We start from the raw sequence: 19,042 nt of genomic DNA on the forward strand, positions 1-19,042 counted from the left end.
TAGTGCAAGGACAAATGCTTGCCTCTTGGTGAGTAATGTAGGCAATGCCTCCAAGAGACAAATAGCCCTTAGGGAGGGGGAAAAAGTCTTTCAAAAAGGTTGATGCCCAGAGGAGGCATTTTCAGTCATCTCAGCTTAGAGGTCAAATATCCAAAATTAAAAAGGTTAAAAAAAAGAAAAAGAAGAAAGCAAGGAAGAAAAGAAGGAAACAATTTTCTTATCTCATAGTAATAAGGCAGTTTTCCTTAAAAAAAAAAAAAGACTTAAGCCTTAAATTCTCTTTCCTAATCAAAATGTGCTTTTCCGTCTTTAGACTATTCCTCTTATATCCTGTATTATTCATGACGTTTAATTCTTGAAATAGCACATGGCTGAAAACAGAAGCTAACCTCTTGTCCACTATGAATTAAATCTTCTTTTCCTAGGACCTGTCTACAGTGTACAATTTGGGGTTTGCCAACATAATTATTTTCTCTGAAATAAGTTACAGCATTTTGCCTTTTCAATATATAGTTATACAATATATTGTTAACACAACATAGTTAATATAGTCAATATAGTAAATACAACTATAACACACGTGATATGATGCCACTTTGGTGATTTTCTTCATCCATGTAATTCTGAAATTTGACAGTATAGTTTTCATATTCTAATGAGCTGAGTATTACCTTTGCAAGGATAGAAAAATAAAATAAATTCATAATATTCTTGTGTGGTTTGCCCCTGGGGTGGATTACCATAATGGGGGGATATTTGAGCCTTTCCCAAAGTCATTAAAACCCTCCAGCGAGCAGCCCCTTGTCCTCTCCAGGGAGTGGGGGGAAAGGATCTTTAATCATAATAATCCTGGGGGGAGAAATCTCAGAAATAAGACATCTGCTTCTGTGCCTTGTTGTTTTGCAGAATAGCAATGATTGCTTTAGCAGCTTCTATTGCCATGTGTGTGCAATAAGTAAATGAACATAAAATTGAATGAACGCATAAAAGAAGGATAAACCCACCCAGCTTAACAAATCCACTCTCTCACCTGCTGTGCCCTGAAACATGAAAGAAAGAATCACGGGATCATAAGGATTAATAAAATAACAGTCTCTGTTAACAATATTGACAGGAGGTATAAGGATAATTTGTCTGATGTGGGACCAACAGCTTAACTGCTTAATCCTTTTTTTTTTTTTTTTAAGGGCAACTCATTCATTTATTGTTTAAAGATTGCAAGACAACTTCTGAATTTCTGTAGCACAGTTTAAATGTTTTACTTTTTTGATAAATCAGAGTATAATAGAAAAAACAATTAGTTTCCAGTAATATCTATATCTCTATTCAGAATTAAGTCTTCCACAGACATGTAACCTGGAAACAAAAGCCTGTTACAATAAGCAAAGCTTCAACAGAGCTGCTACTTTTCGGGCCAGGGAAAGGTTCATCCCTATAGGAGGAGGATGTGCTATGTAAAATGGCTGCAAGGTCACAGCCTTGAGGGCGCTGGAAGTCTATTATCCTATCCCACATTAAGTAGTTTGGTGAACTTCAAACGTCCGTTCATCTGCAACCAAGCTGGCAAACTTTAACTGATATCTCAAGCAGGTAAAAAATAAATTAAAAGAAATCCTTACACTGATGTTCCTTGATTCACACTGTTAAATGGTTCATTAACATGTAATTCTGGCTAAGAATTACATTTGAGACTCCTTGCTCAGATTCTGGTTAACAGTACAAATCTTTCAGAAATTCAAGTTCTTATTAATCAATAATTTGTCAGCTAGGCTACATTCAGGCATCAGCTGCAACTACAGAATAGGTGCACTGCCTCAGTGCTTTGGAAAGACATAATCTAGAACACTACTAGCAGACAAAATATCTGTTACTAGACAGCACAGGTGCAGTACAGCAAGACAAAAACATATATTCATGTGTGCCGCGGACCAGCCGGAGAAAGAGGATTTCACCGCCCAGGGTCAGAAGGGAAGGGGTAAGGAACTGAAGTGGCACCGACGAATGGGGTCAGAAGGACCAAGACAACTGATGGTTGCAAGGCAAATTTTATTGCTCTACAGTTGCAGATTATCTAGACTAGAAAAAGGAAGGTTGCCAGATGGTGGTTTACATTATCTACAGACTGTCTCGGCTCAAGGTTAACTTCCCTGGGAGAAAACCCATAAACCCAGAAGCATCAAAAATAACCTGCATGTGCAGGGGGAAGACAGCTTTGCTTGTCTCATTTTACATTCTTTCTGATCTCTGGGCCCTGGTGATTTATCTCCCATGGAATGGAACAAGGAGGGGAACAAGTAGGGACAGTCCCTTCGAGCAGTGGTGGCATGCCTAGCATGTCCTTACCTGCTCTCAAGGCTGACTGCTTCCCACAGGTCCCCCCTTTTTTATTTTTTAACTTTTGCTGCAAAATAATTCCATGAAGTTTAGTGCCGAGAGTAGTGTACTGTTGCATGAGGATACGAAACAGACATGAGAAGATTATTATCAATAATAGGCAAATTATGGCCAGGGTAATAAATCCTGACAACCTTCCAGTAATCCAAGACTGAGGGTTTAACCACTTTAAATGATCCAGTAAAGTTTGAATTACATCTGCTGGCGAAACATCATCAAGATGTGTATTTTGTATACCCTGAATTTCAGCATTTAATTTCTTAAGATCAAGACTAATATTATTATCTGACCAAACACTCAGCAGATGCATTTTTACTTTTTCCCATTCCCAAATAGTCACTGTACTTTTAAGGAGTAACACACATCCATGTATACTTTGCATGACAAGCTAAACGCATCCTCAATTTTAATGCTGCCATCTGATCTCCAATCCCCAAAATTGCGTTTTTAAATTCATCTAACTTGTTATTAATCTGTACATCTATGTGACTTTGTAAAGATAAAGCAAGACTGGTATGTTGAGATAACTGATTAGCAAAGTGAGCATGATGAATACTCTGTGAAAGAGCAAGACCGGCAGTAGCCACAGTAGCAGACAGAGCAGCCGAGGCAAGTAAACTTACTATTAGCCACCCAAGAAAGCGTCTCCTTCTCTGCAAGGCTTTAGAGAGTTCCACCCATACCTGTACTCCAGTATCTTCATACCAAGGTTCTCTCAGATGTACAGGCACCATAACATACATGGGTTGCTTTAGTATAAGCACAGATTGCGTTCCTGCAGAAGGGAACATACAACTGCTAAAAATACAATTAACACAGCTAATATTATATCCTCCTTTGGAAGAATTACCAATGTTAATAGAACCACACAAACGTGTATATGGAGGAGCGACACAAGTTATAACAGGTGTATTGGAATAAGTTAGAGCTAGTTTCCATATATCCCAGTTCTTTTGAAATGTGATAAACCTATCTATGATGGGAAAAGAAGAGATAAGAATTGACAGCTTGGTATAATCTACAGTACACCATATTTGGTTATTATTCCAAGATGCATTGCAACGTTCAAAATTGGATCCAGGAAAGTTAACGGTCATAAAAGGAGGAAATTGATTTTTTGATTTTCTGTTAAGCATAGTAACCTTATGTCCAGCTATAAGTATCCCTTGTCCTCCAAGTAAACGCTTCATACAGAAATAATTTCCTGAATCTTCACCTGTAACCTTGGCTATAGTAATAGCGGAATCCCTAAGTGGTGAGGCATATGAGATTTGACCTCTAATATAAATAGCTTGCCCATTTTATACCAAATGATGGTATCCTTAAGATCCTCTCGTCGGCTGGTAGCCGGGCATGTAAGAGTAATGTTGGTTCCTGTAAAACGAAGGATGCCTGGAGAGCCTGACAAACTAATTGATTGATCCGTTCCCTCATAAACATCTGTATGCTCATAACTAATAGCCTTTACACATCCAGTTTCCAGATTCAATGGGCTAAGACAGACAGGATGGGTACTAAACCAGTTAGTATAATTTACAGACATATTGATTTGTTTTATATTCCCAATAAGAGGCCCATAAACACTTATCATTGTAAAATACAGGAAACTCTGCTTCAGACCAAGATATGGGTTGTAATAGTGGAGGATCAGGTACATAGGCCCAGTAAGTTGCTGCATTAACAGAGGGAACACATGAAATGGTTGCCAACATAGCCAAAAATAAAGTTACAGGTGTAACAGGATTATTCTGTTGTTTCACTGACTCTTGAGCTCGTGAAACCAGTTGTTTAATTTGTCCCCAAGTTGGAACATCACTCCTTTGAGTCGTCCTGGCAAGTGGTCTCCTCTTCTTCTTCTTTTTCTCAATCAACACTGTCAAATTTTCGGGAGAGGTGCAGAGCTTCTTCATCTTCTGAACTAGGTGAGCTGTGGCAAGCCATCTATTTGCTTGACTAAGCACTCAGGAAGCCAGCGAGGTCCAGGCGCTGATCTGGGAAAGATACACACGTGACCACGTCCCCAAATCAACACAGGATCAGGACCACGCCAAGTGCTGGTTAACGGATCTTTCCAGAGGACCTCCGGAGATTGAGAGGCCAATCTTGGCTCAGCCACCAACCTTCCCCCTGCAGAGCAGCCAAATTTGTCAACAGTGAGAACATTTAAAATAAACAGAGCATGATTTATAAGGTTATGTGGCGTTGTTCTATACAATTCCCCCGTTTATTTTTTCAATAGTTAGCTTTAAAGATCTATTTGCACGTTCTATAATACCTTGTCCTTGAGGGGTATATGGAATGCCTGTAATATGGGTAATTTTGTAATGAATTACAAAATGTTGCAAAAGCAGCGGGCCCATTATCTGTTTTAATAATTTTGGGAAGGTTCATGAAAGCAAAACAGTGTAATAAATGAGTGATAACATGTTTAGTAGCTTCTCCGGTCTGTGCTGTAGCACAGAGGAAACCAGAATACGTGTCGATAGTGACATGAACAAACTGTAATTTCCCAAAAGACGGGATATGAGTAACATCCATTTGCCATAAATGTCTAGGTAATAATCCACGAGGATTAACAACATAATGTGGAACAGGAAGGTGAGGTAAGCATTGTGGGCATTGCTTAACAATTTGTGGGGCGGCTTCACCAGTAAGGGAAAATTGTGTGTGTAATGTAGCCGCTGACTGACGGTGTAAAGCGTGCAACTGCTGTGCTGCTTGTGAAGCAGTTTGATCATAACTTACCATAATATGAGGGTGTCCAGGACATGGACCATGAGTATCAAGAGTATGGAGATAATGAATGCAGTATATTAGCCATTCTTGACAGCATGACGAACGGAAAGGAGGAGTACGGTAAATTGGGACATGTCCTGCTTTAGGGAAAAGAGATTGAGGAGGAGGAGTAACTTCAACTCTATTCTTGGGAGGAAAATGTACAGGATAAAGATCACGTTTAGATCGAGTTAAAACATCTGCAGTCGCATTAAGTTTAGTCAATGGACCAGGCAAGTTAGAATGAGCACGGATATACAGACCTGCAACAGGACCATCATGGGAACGAATAAGCTGTTGAAGCAAACGAAAAGAGGATGGTAATTCAGGGTCATTAGTATGTCCTATGCTCGCAGTCTCTAGAAGAAATCACAAGCTAATAAGATATTTACTATCAGAAAACAAATTAAAAGATATAGAAGGCAAATGTTTAAAAGACATAATGACAGCATACAGTTCAACACGTTGAGCCGAAGTCAAGGAAGTTTCTTTAATGAGGTTTGTTCCGTCGTCAATGATTACAGTAGCCACTCCTGAAGAAGAACCATCCGTAAAAACCAAAGGTACATGAGGAACAGGCTGTTGCCTAATTATAGAAGGAAAGATATGAGTTAAGTTTGCTGAATTGGATCAATTTATCAGCAGGGTAATGGCATTCCAAGGTACCTGAAAATCCTGCAAGAGCAAGACCCCATTCATTACTATGTTGAAAAAGCCAATTTTGTGGACTAACTGAATAAGGGATAATAATTTGAGAAGGTTCTATACTTATAGGTTGTAAGCATCTAGTTCTACCTTGCATTATTAAATTACTAATAAGTTCATTATAAGGGTTAATAACTTTAGAGGGTGTAGTTTTCATATGAATCTATTCAATAATTCCAACAGTTTGCCATAAGACGGCAGTAGGCACATGAGGAGTTGGACAAATTATTAAGAAAATTGGAAGGTGAGTATGAATTCTAGTTAATTGTGTAGAACTGATAGATCTATTGACTATTTGTAAAGCTTGAAATCCTTCTGGAGTCATAGAGCGTGAAGAAGAAGGATCTGAGTCACCTTTAAGAATATCAAACAAAGGCTGTAATTGAGCAGTAGTAAGTTTTAAGGAAGGCCTTAGCCAATTAATATCGCCAAGTAATTTTTGAAAAGCATTTAATGTTTTTAAATTATCAACTCAAATTTGCAGTTTTTGAGGCCTAATAGTAGTGTTATCAATATATTTTCCCAAATATAAAAATGGAGATTGTCTTTGAATTATTTTTGAGGCAATGACCAAGCCAAATGATTGTAAGGACTGTTGTAAAAATTGAAAAGCAGTCTCTAATAAAGAAATATTATCAGTGGCTAAAAGTATATCATCCATATAATGTATGAGATATAACGATGGAAACCTTTTTCTCACAGGAGTCAAGGCCTGAGCCACATATTTTTGGCATAATGTAGGACTATTTGCCATGCCCTGAGGCAATACTTTCCATTGAAATCTCCTCATGGGTTCCTTAAAAATTAAGGCAGGCAAGCTAAAAGCAAAATGTTTTCTATCTTCAGGAAACAAAGGAATAGTGAAAAAACAATCTTTTAAATCTATAACTAAAAGATGATAATTGTGTGGTATGGCTGTTGGAGAGGGTAGGCCTGGTTGAAGAGCTCCCATTATTAGCATAGTTTTATTAACAGCTCTTAGATCCTGTAATAACCTATATTTTCCAGATTTTTTCTTGATAATAAAAATAGGAGTATTCCAAGGACTACTGGAAATTTCTAAATGCCCTAATTGTTCCAGTACTAATTGTTCTGCAGCTTCTCATTTCTCCTTTGTGAGGGGCCATTGGTCCACCCATACAGGGTCATCAGTCAGCCAAATAATTGGATCAGCAGTGAGTGGAGGAGAATCCAAGGCCCCTAAGAAAAACCCAAACCTTGTCTATCATATTTTATTTTCACATCAATAGGATAGACAGTTCCTTGTTGATTTGTTCCCAGCGCTTTTGTGGGAAGAAATCCTTGATCCAACATTATATTAGAGACTTGAGAGTTTGGACTATAAAGTAATACTCCCATTTCTTTTAATATATCTCGGCCCCAGAGGTTTAAAGGCAGCCCAGGCAAAACATAAGGCTGGAAATATCCTGAATGGCCCTCACTATCTTGCCATAAAAAAAACTGACTACTTTGCATAGGAGAAGAACTTTGTCCTATTCCGTGAAGTTCTGTAATAGTAGGACTAATGGGCTAACGTTTAGGCCAGTGTATCTGCGTCATAACAGAGACATCAGCTCCAGTGTCTAACAAACCTGAAAAAACCTTTCCATTAATGGTTCATTTCATTTCTGGACGTTCTTTCCCTATCTTCTGAATCCAGTAGGCAGCATTAGACGATCCAAAAGCCTTTGTTTCTCTCTTTTGATGTTGTAAACTTTGTCCATGAGGTACAAAGGGCAAAAGTAGCAATTGTCCAATTTTATCACCAGGAGAAATAGTTATTATATTTTTAATAGTTTGTGCCATGACTTTTATTTCTCCTTCGTAGTCAGAAACCATGACTCCTGGCATAACAGTTAAACCTTTCATGGTGACACTACTTCTTCCCAATAATAGTCCCATCAAACCCTTGGGTAAAGGTCCACAGATGCCTGCAGAGAGGGCCTGAGGACCCATTTCAGGAGTTAATACATATCGGGCGGAGGTACTGAGCTCCAGTCCTGCGCTTCCTGGTGTTGCTCTGGAGAGCGAGCATATTGTATGTTTTTGTTTTTGGTTAATGTCTGATTGATAATTTGAGGAGGATACACAGACATTACCCTTATTATTTGTTGGGGCCGGGGAAGGCCCCGGGAGGAGTTTCCCGACAGTGGTGGCCCATCCTTGTGGGCCACTGAGCAACAATCTGTGCCCAATGTTTTCCCCTATTCCATTTAGGGCATAAACCAGGGATTTTCTGACCATCTGGAGGTTTCTGAGTAGGGAAGGAAGGACTAGGGTTAGAATTAAAAGATCTACATTCTCTAGCAAAATGACCTGCCTTTCCGCATTTAAAACAAGTCTTTGTTTTCTTTTGATTGTTTTTAAACCCCACTTTAGTTAATGCTGCAGCCACAGCAGCACCCTGTATATAAGTAGGCCCAATGTCTGCACAAAGGTGAATATAATCCTCCAATGTTCCCCGTTTTCTCCAAGGTCGAATCGCAGCCTGACACGCATTATTAGCATTTTCAAAAGCAAGTTGCTTAACTACAATCATACCAGTGAGTCCGTCCACAATGAGTCTCCCCACCGCCTGTGACAACCTATCTACAAAATCAGCATATGGTTCATCAGGTCCCCGTCTAATTGTTGAAAGATCCTCAGTTTTGTGTGTAGAAGGTCATTTCCTCCAGGCTTGTAATGCCAAATGATTTATTTGAGGATAAGCAACAAAGGGATAAGTTAATTGATCTTGTAAAGAAAGATATTGTCCTTCCCCAATCAGCATATGATAATCAACTGGAATATTATGGGCAGCATTCTTTTCTGCTTGTTCAGCAGCCCGTTCATAAAAATCAAACTTCCATATTAAATAATCTCCACCATTTAAACAAGCTCGTGCAATAGACTTCCAATCAGCGGGGGGAAGAGCTTCTCCTGTCAACCATAGCAGTAGTAAAAGGAGCAGTGGGCCCATATTGAGCACAGGCAGATTTTCAATCTTTCAAAACTTTCAAAGGGAGAGCCTGATGCCCCCTAGTAGCTTGTTGAGGATTATTAGGATCAGGTCTTTCTATGACGGGACAACAGAAAATAGGATCTTCTCCTCGTTTTATTGCTCCTTGTACAGCGCGCTGCAAGGGACTGAGCATTTTTACAGATGTGGATTTTTGAGGAAGACAGTCCTTATTAACCTGCAGCTTTTTCACTGACTTATCTATCACAGCCATTAGAAAATCATCCTCAGGATATTTCTCTCTTTTATGTTTACAAGCCTCATCTGTTAAGTCAAAATGTTCCTCTTCATCTAAAATATTTAAATTAATTAGCTCTTTCGGTTTAGGAAGTGGCGACACAGTAGCTGATAATACAGTCTCTCCTTCTGTCAGAGGCTTATGTTTTTCTGACTTTACATTCAAAGCAACACTATCATGAGAAGAATCTAAACATATTTTTTATCAGGTTCCACAAACTATATGTAACAACAGGAGTATGAGTAGGCCCTCGAGACTTGTAATAATTTTTTAATCTTCTCCAACTTTTTGCCAGATTTCTATGTCAACAGAGCCGCCATCAGGAAACCAGGGAGATACACCATGGATATGCTGTAAAAATTCAGTCAACTGTGAGGTAGAAACTTTATTACCCCGAGCTTTAAGCATCGAAAGTAAAACCTGAGCAAATAATTCATACATCTTTGAGCCCTTTTGCCCCATCTTATTTTACTTCTGACTATTGCCTTATGCCTCTATTAGTTCCACTTTTACTGGTGGCCACACATATTTTGCATAAGGGTTCTCTTACCTGCACTTTCTTTTTCTTTTAATTGCCTTCACGCTTCAGGTCCCTGTTCGAGTGCCACTTGCCGCGGACCAGCCGGAGAAAGAGGATCTCACCGCCCAGGGTCAGAAGGGAAGGGGTAAGGAACTGAAGTAGCACCGACAGATGGGGTCAGAAGGACCAAGACAACTGATGGTTGCAAGGCAAATTTTATTATGCTACAGTTGCAGATTATCTAGACTAGAAATCGGAAGGTTGCCAGATGGTGGTTTACATTATCTACAGACTGTCTCGGCTCAAGGTTAACTTCCCTGGGAGGAAACCCATAAACCCAGAAGCATCAAAAATAACCTGCATGTGCAGGGGGGAGACAGCTTTGCTTGTCTCATTTTACATTCTTTCTGACCTCTGGGCCCTGGTGATTTATCTCCCATGGAAAGGAGAAAGGAGGGGAACAAGTAGGGACAGTCCCTTCGAGCAGCGGCCGCATGCCTGGCATGTCCTTACCTGCCCTCAAGGCTGACTGCTTCCCACACGTATGTTGCCTTGTTTAAGCCTCAAGCCCTCGATCCTTTGTTGAAATACAATAATTTCATTCCTATGGTTTTCAATACCAAAAACTCAACCTCCAGGAGGGCTAAAGTCTAATTTGTACTCCAAACCAAGTAGCAGTGCAGTTCGCTACTACTGAGACTGAATCCATAAAGACTTCAAGACCACGTCCAGAAGACAAGTTATTATATATAATACCCTAGAAGGTCTGAAACATAATTATCATATACATAGCTGGTCCTTCAGAGCTTTTCACCTATAACATGTTTTTTGATGAAAGCTATTTAATGTACTGGAGATAACTGTGACTTACTGATCAAATATTTGAATACTTATACTTACCTGGGATTTCATTTCTGCTGAAAGAAAAAGGAAGAACAGGACTCACTAAAAAAAACAAACAAACATTAGAAATGAAAGTAAAAATCTTAACACACACTATCACTTTTGGAAGCAGCATAGAGGGGCAGCCAACGGTAAAACACTGGTGAAATAGGTCAAAACTCTAGGCCAAAAATCCATTATTATTATCAGTGACAGTACCACAACTGTGCCCTTCAGAATTAATAATCGCTCCTAAGAATCTTCATTTGGCACCAGATGATGCGGTTAAGAGAAACACTCTGGGAGGTTTTGAATCAGACTTGGTTTTTTGTTAGCCAAGTTACAGGAGAATTTTTAAAGTGGGGGGAAGGGAAGAAGGAAACGGACCAGGAAAAGAATTGAAGCCATCATCTATAAACCAACAAAGCACTGATAGTTCCAAACATTATGTCAGACACTAAAATGACTGATATAGGCTCAAGTGGTTTATAAAACCTATAAAAAGACTACACCAGCAAAGTCCCCATTTATCTGTAGAGTTCAGAAACTAAAACAAGGAATATTTTAGCTTAAAAGCTTATCTCAAGAGAATCATACACACTTCACATGAATACAAATACCCGAAACCAAACATTTTTAAAAGCTCCAATACCCAAAATATAAAGAAAAATATTAATTCAGAAGACTCAATCAATCCATGATAATCACAAAACGGCTGGGCAATCTCTATCTCCCTTCCACACTAACCATCCATCCCATGGAAGACCAAGGGAGGTCAGACCTTCCAGACTTACCTTCCAGATCTTCCAGACACCTGGCTGCTGCAAAATTCTATGGAGACTCCTTGTGGAACAGCAGTTTCCCATCTCTTGTGTCTCTCCCTATCGTGATCATGATCATGCAGGAAGCAAGTCTGGCTGTGCTATTTCTTATCATTGACTGTCACCCATCTGCAGCATGGTATTGTACAGATAAGGAAAAAGTAGTTCCCTTTCCCCCAGAAGGTTGAGGCTCAGGTACAGGGTAATTCTCCTGTGCACACAGTCATTATTTAGGCCGACTCAGTGACTTCAACAGGCTTAATCATGTGATCAGGTTTGTTGCCAGCTGCGTAATGCTCCCACATCTGTAGATAGAGCCGCTCTAGGTCCATTGTGTATTGTTTGGTGTTGAACAGAGGGCTAGATGTTCTCTGCTTCCAGACTTTGCCACGAATTTTCTTCAGGTATTCTAGATCAGTTCCCAGTTTCACAGCTATGTCTTCATATTCTTGTCTATTTTGAGCAATAAGCTCAAGACAGCCTAAACAAGTGAGCTGGGAAGCTGCAACTCGGGAAGCAAGAGTCTCTCCTGGCATAGTCACCACGGGTGTCCCTGACCAAAGGACATCCATCCCTGTGGTGTGTCCATTACAGAGTAGAGTGTCCAAGCAGACATCAGCCAGCTGGCCTCTCCGAACATGTTCCTCTTTAGGAGCAACAGGTGAAAAAATGATACGCTTCTGGGGGAGGCCCATATTTTGTGCATACTGTTGAATATTAGGTTCTCCTACTGCTGGAAAACGCAACAGCCACAGTACGCTATTGGGAACACGCTTCAGAATATTTGCCCACATCTGCAAAGTAGATGGGTCAATTTTATATAACTGATTGAAGTTACAGTACACAATGGCATCTTCCGGTAACCCGTACTGAGAACGTGTGGTTACAATAATGGTACGGGGAACCTCCTCTCCAGTGGCAGCCTTAATGTTGATCTGGGTAGTTGCCAGTCCATTGCTAAGACTGAATCCATTAACTGTTATCTGAATTTGTCCTCTGTTAATCATTTCAATAACTGCCTCTGCAATAGTATTCATAGGAATGACAGGCATATTAAGAGCCGTATTACTGCTGTCTGCGTTGTCTCCTCCATCAGGACACTTCATCTTGACAATCTGCACATCTGGGAGACTATCAAGAAATGCTTTGAGGTCGATGCCATTCAGCACAATCCGATTGTCATAAATGTGCCCATTGGACTTAAAATCGATGACTGCCTTCTTCTTCAGGTGAGGGAACATATTAGCATGATCACCAATAAAGAAAGTATGGGGCATATAAGCCAGTTTCTCAGAATACTGCTCAGCAACTTCAGCAGGTGAAGTTTCCTGATCAGTGATGATATAATCCATGAAAAGCACGCCACTGGTCCCAGGGTAGCCCAGCCACATTGCCTGAATAGGAGCTGGCCTGAGAGCAAAGAGTTCATTTCGAGCACCCCTGGTATAACCATTCATATTTACAAGGATGTGTATACCATCTTGATGGATGCGATCAGCTGCTTTCCCATTGCATGGAATCTGAGAAAGATCAATGAAATGATGGGCTTCTGCCATCACCTTCGCTCGGAAGTTTGTGCCATCATCTGGGCTCAGGGCATAACAGAATACCTCAAATTTATCTGGATTGTGCATGCCTGGAATAGACTGCATAAGATGAGAAGTAGGATGATTCCCAAAGTCAGAACTCACGTATCCTACACGCAGTCGACCATCACTGAGCTTCAAGTCTTTTGGATGTTCGTACGGTGGTTTATGAAGGACACTGATCTCATCCAAGCAGAGGTTCCCATGGCTCTCAGCAATAGCCTTCCTGAAGCCATGAGAAAGAGGATAGAGCATACTATGATGAGGCTGCACAGAAGGCAAGCTATTCTTCTCCAGCTGGTCAGCCACAATGCTGACCAACTTCTTCATTCGCTCATCATAGTCTGTCCAATCACAGACAATCTGCAGGCAATGAGCCAAATCACAATAAGCGTCAGGAAAATCAGGTTCAAGCTTCAGAGCAGTGCGATAAGAAGCAATTGCTTCTGGAATATTCCCTGAATACTTGTGGATGGAAGCCAGATTGCTGTGGGCATCCGCAAGTGCAGGGTTAATCTGAATGGCACGAGTATAACACTGCAAGGCTCCCTGAACATCCTGCATCTCCTTTAGAGTGTTTCCCATGTTACAGTAGGCATCAGCAAAGGTAGGACTGATTCGAACAGCCTCCTTATAATGCATCAGAGCTTCCTGCAGTTTTCCCTGCTGCTGCAATACACTTGCTAAATTTGAATGGGCAACAGCAAACTCTGGGAAGACTTCTAATGCTTTACAATACAAGCGAACTGCCTCTTCAATGTTTCCCTGGTCTCCTTTGATATTGGCTAGGTTATTCAGAGAGTCTGCATGGGTGGGACACAGCCGCAGAGCTGTATTATAACACTCTTCTGCTTCGGCAACACTGCCCTTCTCTTCCAGAGCGTTGGCTAGGTTGCAGTAAGCATCAGGGAAATGTGGTTGCAATTCAATAGCTCGCCTGCAGGTGTCTATTGCCAGATCTATCAGGCCTTGCTCATAGTATACACAAGCCAGGTTGGCATGTACCACTGCATGATTTGGGCTCAAGCTTAGGGCACAAAGGTAAGCTGCCACAGCTCTGTCAAAAATCCGTGCCTCTTTCAAGACATTTCCTAAATTGATATAAGCATCCAGAAAATTGGGGTCAAGGGTGACAGCCTTTTCAAAGTGATGAATTGCAAGCCAAATCTCCCCTTGTGCATTGAAAACACAGCCAAGATTACTCCAAGCTACTGCAAAGTTCGGTTGCGTCTCCATTGCTTTCAAATAACATGCCTTGGCTCCTTCCAAGCGACCCAGGGCTTTGAGCAGGTTCCCCAGGTCACTGCGAACACAGTACAAATCAGGATTGCACTGAAGAGCAGAGACGTAAGCTTGTACTGCCCCTTCCATGTCGCCTGCTGCTACCAAAGCGGCTGCCAGGTTAATATAACCATCGATGAAATCTGGTTTGAGATGCAATGCATGCCGGTAATGCTCAATCGCTTCCTGCAACTGCCCTCTTTCCTTGTACACATTCCCCAAATTCGAATAGGCTTCTGCCAGAAGAGGGTTCTGTTTAATTGCCAGAGTACTAAAGTGGGCAGATCTGTCCAGCCTTCGACACTGGAAGTGTAGAGATGAAAGTAATAAAAGTACTCCAGTATTGTCTGGCTCTTGTCTCCACAGCTGCATGCAGTGTCTCTCAGCTGCCTCAAAATCTCCTGCCTGATACTCTCGATGTGCCAACTCAGCTAACCCTTGGAAGGAAAGCATACGTTTCGTTGGTTCTGTGCTGTCGGCCACGTTGCCCACAGAAGACGCCATCTGGAGCTTCTGGAGAGAGTGAGAAAAGGGGGTAATTGAGTCCCGCTGCCGCCACTACTGGCAAGAATATTTCTAGAGGTAGCAAGTACGAGGGCAGCAGCCGTACCACTGCTTTGACAGGCTTAAGCGGCGGCGACAGTTACAGGCACCGAACCTTAGGAACTCTGGTTGGTCGTCTAACTCTCACGCTCTTGAAATCTTAATTCTTAACCCTGCCCTCTTCCACCATTTTTCTCCTAATCAGGGAATAAAAATTACCTATACACTTGCCTTAGAAGAAATCAAAAGTCAGTAGTCCAAACACTTTTCAAAATTTTGATTTCTGCCCAGTTGGAAAGGAAATACATGATTGACTTTACTTCATCATTCATATAGTCAATGTGGAAAACATTAGGGCCGTGAATTTCAATACAGTAAGATCAGAAAATTTTAAATTGGCCTTCCCAAACCACTAATAAGTAACCGATGTTGTATATAATGCTAAAATCTTAGAGACTGAGTTTGATATTTTAAAAGTTCTGAAAGGATTAGCTAATTTCTCCTCATCATACTTCTCATGCCTCAAACCTGAGTATTACATTTTTAAAAATAAATTTATTTATCTTTATTTATTTATTTTTATTTTGGCTGCGTTGGGTCTTCAATGCTGCGTGCAGACTTTCTCTAGTTGCGGCGAGCGGGGGCTACTCTTTGTTGCGGTGCCTGGACTTCTCATCACAGCAGCTTCTATTGTTGTTCCACAACTCTATGGGTTCCTCTTTAGGTCCTATGAAGAACCCTAGAAATTAGTTCATGGAATTATAAGTTTTTGCAAAATTGTCAAAAGTGAGATATTTTAACTTCCATCAGGTAAGACCAGCGTCTCTTTCTTTGCCAATTTTCCTTCTATCATATTCCGTTATGTTGGATCATATTGGAATGGCCACAGGCTTTTTTGAAATCTGGCTAAGGAGATTTTCTTTTTTCTGTGGTACGCGGGCCTCTCACTGTTGTGGCCTCTCCCGTTGTGGAGCACAGGCTCTGGACGCACAGGCTCAGCGGCCATGGCTCACGGGCCTAGCCGCTCCGCGGCACGTGGGATCTTCCCGGACCGGGACACGAACCCGTGTCCCCTGCGTCGGCAGGTGGACTCTCAACCACTGCGCCACCAGGGAAGCCCTAGGGAGATGTTTTAAGTGAGGCTATTATGTGATTTTCAGACACCGCCATATGTAATTGACTATATACTATCCCATTACAGGAATAACTTCCAGTACTCATACTGACTACTCTACTGACTTAACCTAGCACAAGACACAGAAGCATAAGGACAAAAACCACCTTACAATATAGCCATGTCTTGCACTTCACAGCTCTCAAAGCATGTGCGTTTGAAGAAGAAAAAAAGAACTGAAAAGTACAAAACCAGAAGCTATTCTGTGGAAAATTATTTCAATCATCAGGCATGTGAAAGAAAAGTCAAAGATTCAGTTCTCATCAATGCTTAGTCAAAACGGAAATTTTCTTCTGTCAAGAATATACTCCAGGGGCTTCCCTGATGGCGCAGTGGTTAAGAAGCCACCTGCCAATGCAGGGGACAAGGGTTCGATCCCACGGAGCAACTAAGCCGGTGTGCCACAACTACGGAACCTGCGCTCTAGAGCCCGTGAGCCACGACTATTGAGCCTGCAAGCCACAACTACTGAAGCCTCCGTGCCTAGCGCCCGTGCTCTGCAACAAGAGAAGCCACCGCAATGAGAAGCCTGTGCACCGCAACAAAGAGTAGCCCCCAGTCCCTGCAAGTAGAGAAAGCCTGCACACAGCAACGAAGACCCAACACAGCCAAAAATAAATAAATGAATGAATGAATGAATGAATGAATGAATGTACTCCATCAACAATGTGTGTAATGGAATGGTGTGAATGAGTATTTTATCAGAATCCCTGTAATGCACAAACCTATAGCAGTACTGAAATCAGTAATGCATTTATAATAGTAAATACTTATGAGGAAGTAATCCATAGAGGTTTTCTCAAAGTTAACAATGAAAATTAATGTGACATTATCAATAATAAATTGTGAAGCTGAAATAAACTTTTCTAAACTATTAATAACTAGAAGCAAATTCTAATCAACCATGGTACAAGAAATCTATGTCTAAAAACTACAAAGTTTATTTCTTAAAATTTTATTTCGAAAATACATAAACTGTCATATGAGGAGGCAGTTAAAGAATATATAGCTAAAAGAGTGGGGGAAAAGCTTTATAGAGACACATCTGGCAGTAGTTCATTTTTAAATGTCATTTTTCTAGATTTTGTGACACCTATAGTATTGATATTTGAAAGCATTTAAAAAATTGTAATTTGAAGATTTGCTACTTCCAGGTAGAATAAAATATTTTGAAGCAAAACAACGTTTCCACTGAGAAAAACAAAAAAAGCCAAATAAAATAGCCAGCATTCAATCAAAAAGTTCTAGACAAACCAAGAGATAGAATCATATGGCTAAAATTCTAAGAAAAGAGCAGATAATACAAAAATATTTATATAAGATATTGTGTATCTTTATCAGGAAAAGTCTTTATCAAGAAAAGACTTTAAAATCATCAGAATTAATATTATATTTTATTTATTTGTATATTATATTTATATATAGATATTTATATATTTATATAAAGAACTTAAAGATAAAGCCCTAGTTAAGGCAGTGACAATAGCAGTAGCAGTGGGAGTGAAAAGAAATGGTTATATTCAAGCATATTTTGTCAGGAAAAGTCCAAGATCAAATGTCTGACTGCATACATGGGATGGATAGACGGAGTGGGAAAAATCAAAGTTAACTATAGAGGTTCTAGTGAAGATGGGGTTGCCGTCACCCAACCCAAGGGGCTGCGATCATCCCCAAGGTCTAGGAGACTCAAAGGGAAGGCCATGGTCAGAGGCAAAGTTAATTGGTGGGAAAATAAGACTCCCAGTCTCTCCATCTCCTTATACCAGTTTTTTTTTTTTAACATCTTTATTGGGGTATAATTGCTTTACAATGGTGTGTTAGTTTCTGCTTTATAACAAAGTAAATCAGTTATACATATGTCCCCATATCTCCTCCCTCTTGCATCTCCCTCCCTCCCACCCTCCCTATCCCACCCCTCTAGGTGGTCACAAAGCACCGAGCGCATCTCCCTGTGCTATGCGGCTGCTTCCCACTAGCTATCTATTCCTTATACCAGTTTTGTTTTTCTGCTCATATACGTAGCAGCATTTCATTCAAGGGGAAAGTCATTGATCTGACTGGTCAAATTAAACAACATAGTTCACGGCACATTTACAATGGTTAGTTCCTCCACAATTTAGAAAGTCACATTCACAATTTCCCTCTTCCTACGCCGTGGAACACATTGGCCATTCCTCCAAAGTTTCCACTCCACAGAGTGGACCAGAGATGACGTGAGCCCAGAACTGAGAGCTTGGCATGAGACGGTGTCAGCCCCACGTAGAGCTCTGGCATAAGTTATAACCCATCGCAGCTCTACAGAGAGCTCTGCATGGAATCCTGGGAGTAAACTCAGCCATAATAATGTGATTCTGTTTTTCATTTGCTTTTCTTCCTTGCTTAACTTTCCCTGGCCACTCTGACAAACAAACTTGCAGGCATTCCTGGGCCACTCACAAACTTCATTCCATTTAATCTCATCCAGATTCCCAAGAAAATTACTAACTATAAGGAGGGATATTTGGAACATGGTGAGTTTTAGATGCCTGAAATATACAGGTCATTGAATCCAGTTAAGTAGCAAATTATCTGGATCTCAAGTATGCCAGTAGAATAGCAGACTAAGCTCAATTTAATGTACTCTTACTGGAGACACATGTAAATTCTGGGTCAATTTTGAAAAAGTTAAAAGCACATAGCTGAGATTAAAAGAAAGAAAGGAACACCTGCATGTTTCAGAAAGTAACAGAGAAATTAAATCCAGAGAAAGAAGAGCGGACTGATGTCTGTGGGTTCCGTTCCTTAGTATAGGCCTTATGTAAATAGGGGCTGGAGCAAGAAATCTAACATTACCTTGTGGCCAGGAATTTATAGACTCAGGATGGAACAATATTGAGAAGTTGGTACAGATATCCTACAGAAATTTCATGAGGAACTGCTTAGTCCATTAAGAGGGCCAAGGGCGGTGGTGAGGAAGATTGATATCTCTTGAAAACCTTCAGGTACAGAAAACAGCAACACCTCTGAAAAGTAGGCCTCTCCTTTCCAGCGTTGTGATGGCCAGGTTGTCACTAACCTGTAAGGCCCTGTATGAAGCAGAAACTGCAAGGAGAGTAATTCAAAGAAAAACAGATGCAGGATGGGTG

General features: G+C 40.7%; 1 pseudogene; it reads right to left on the reverse strand.

The window, feature by feature from the left end:
* Positions 1-11,543: 11,543 nt before the first annotated feature.
* Positions 11,544-16,927, reverse strand: LOC132413108 (UDP-N-acetylglucosamine--peptide N-acetylglucosaminyltransferase 110 kDa subunit pseudogene; annotated as a pseudogene).
* Between the last annotated feature and the right edge of the window lie 2,115 nt (positions 16,928-19,042).

Source organism: Delphinus delphis, chromosome 17 (assembly GCF_949987515.2).
Source record: "Delphinus delphis chromosome 17, mDelDel1.2, whole genome shotgun sequence".
Lineage (NCBI taxonomy): Eukaryota > Metazoa > Chordata > Mammalia > Artiodactyla > Delphinidae > Delphinus > Delphinus delphis.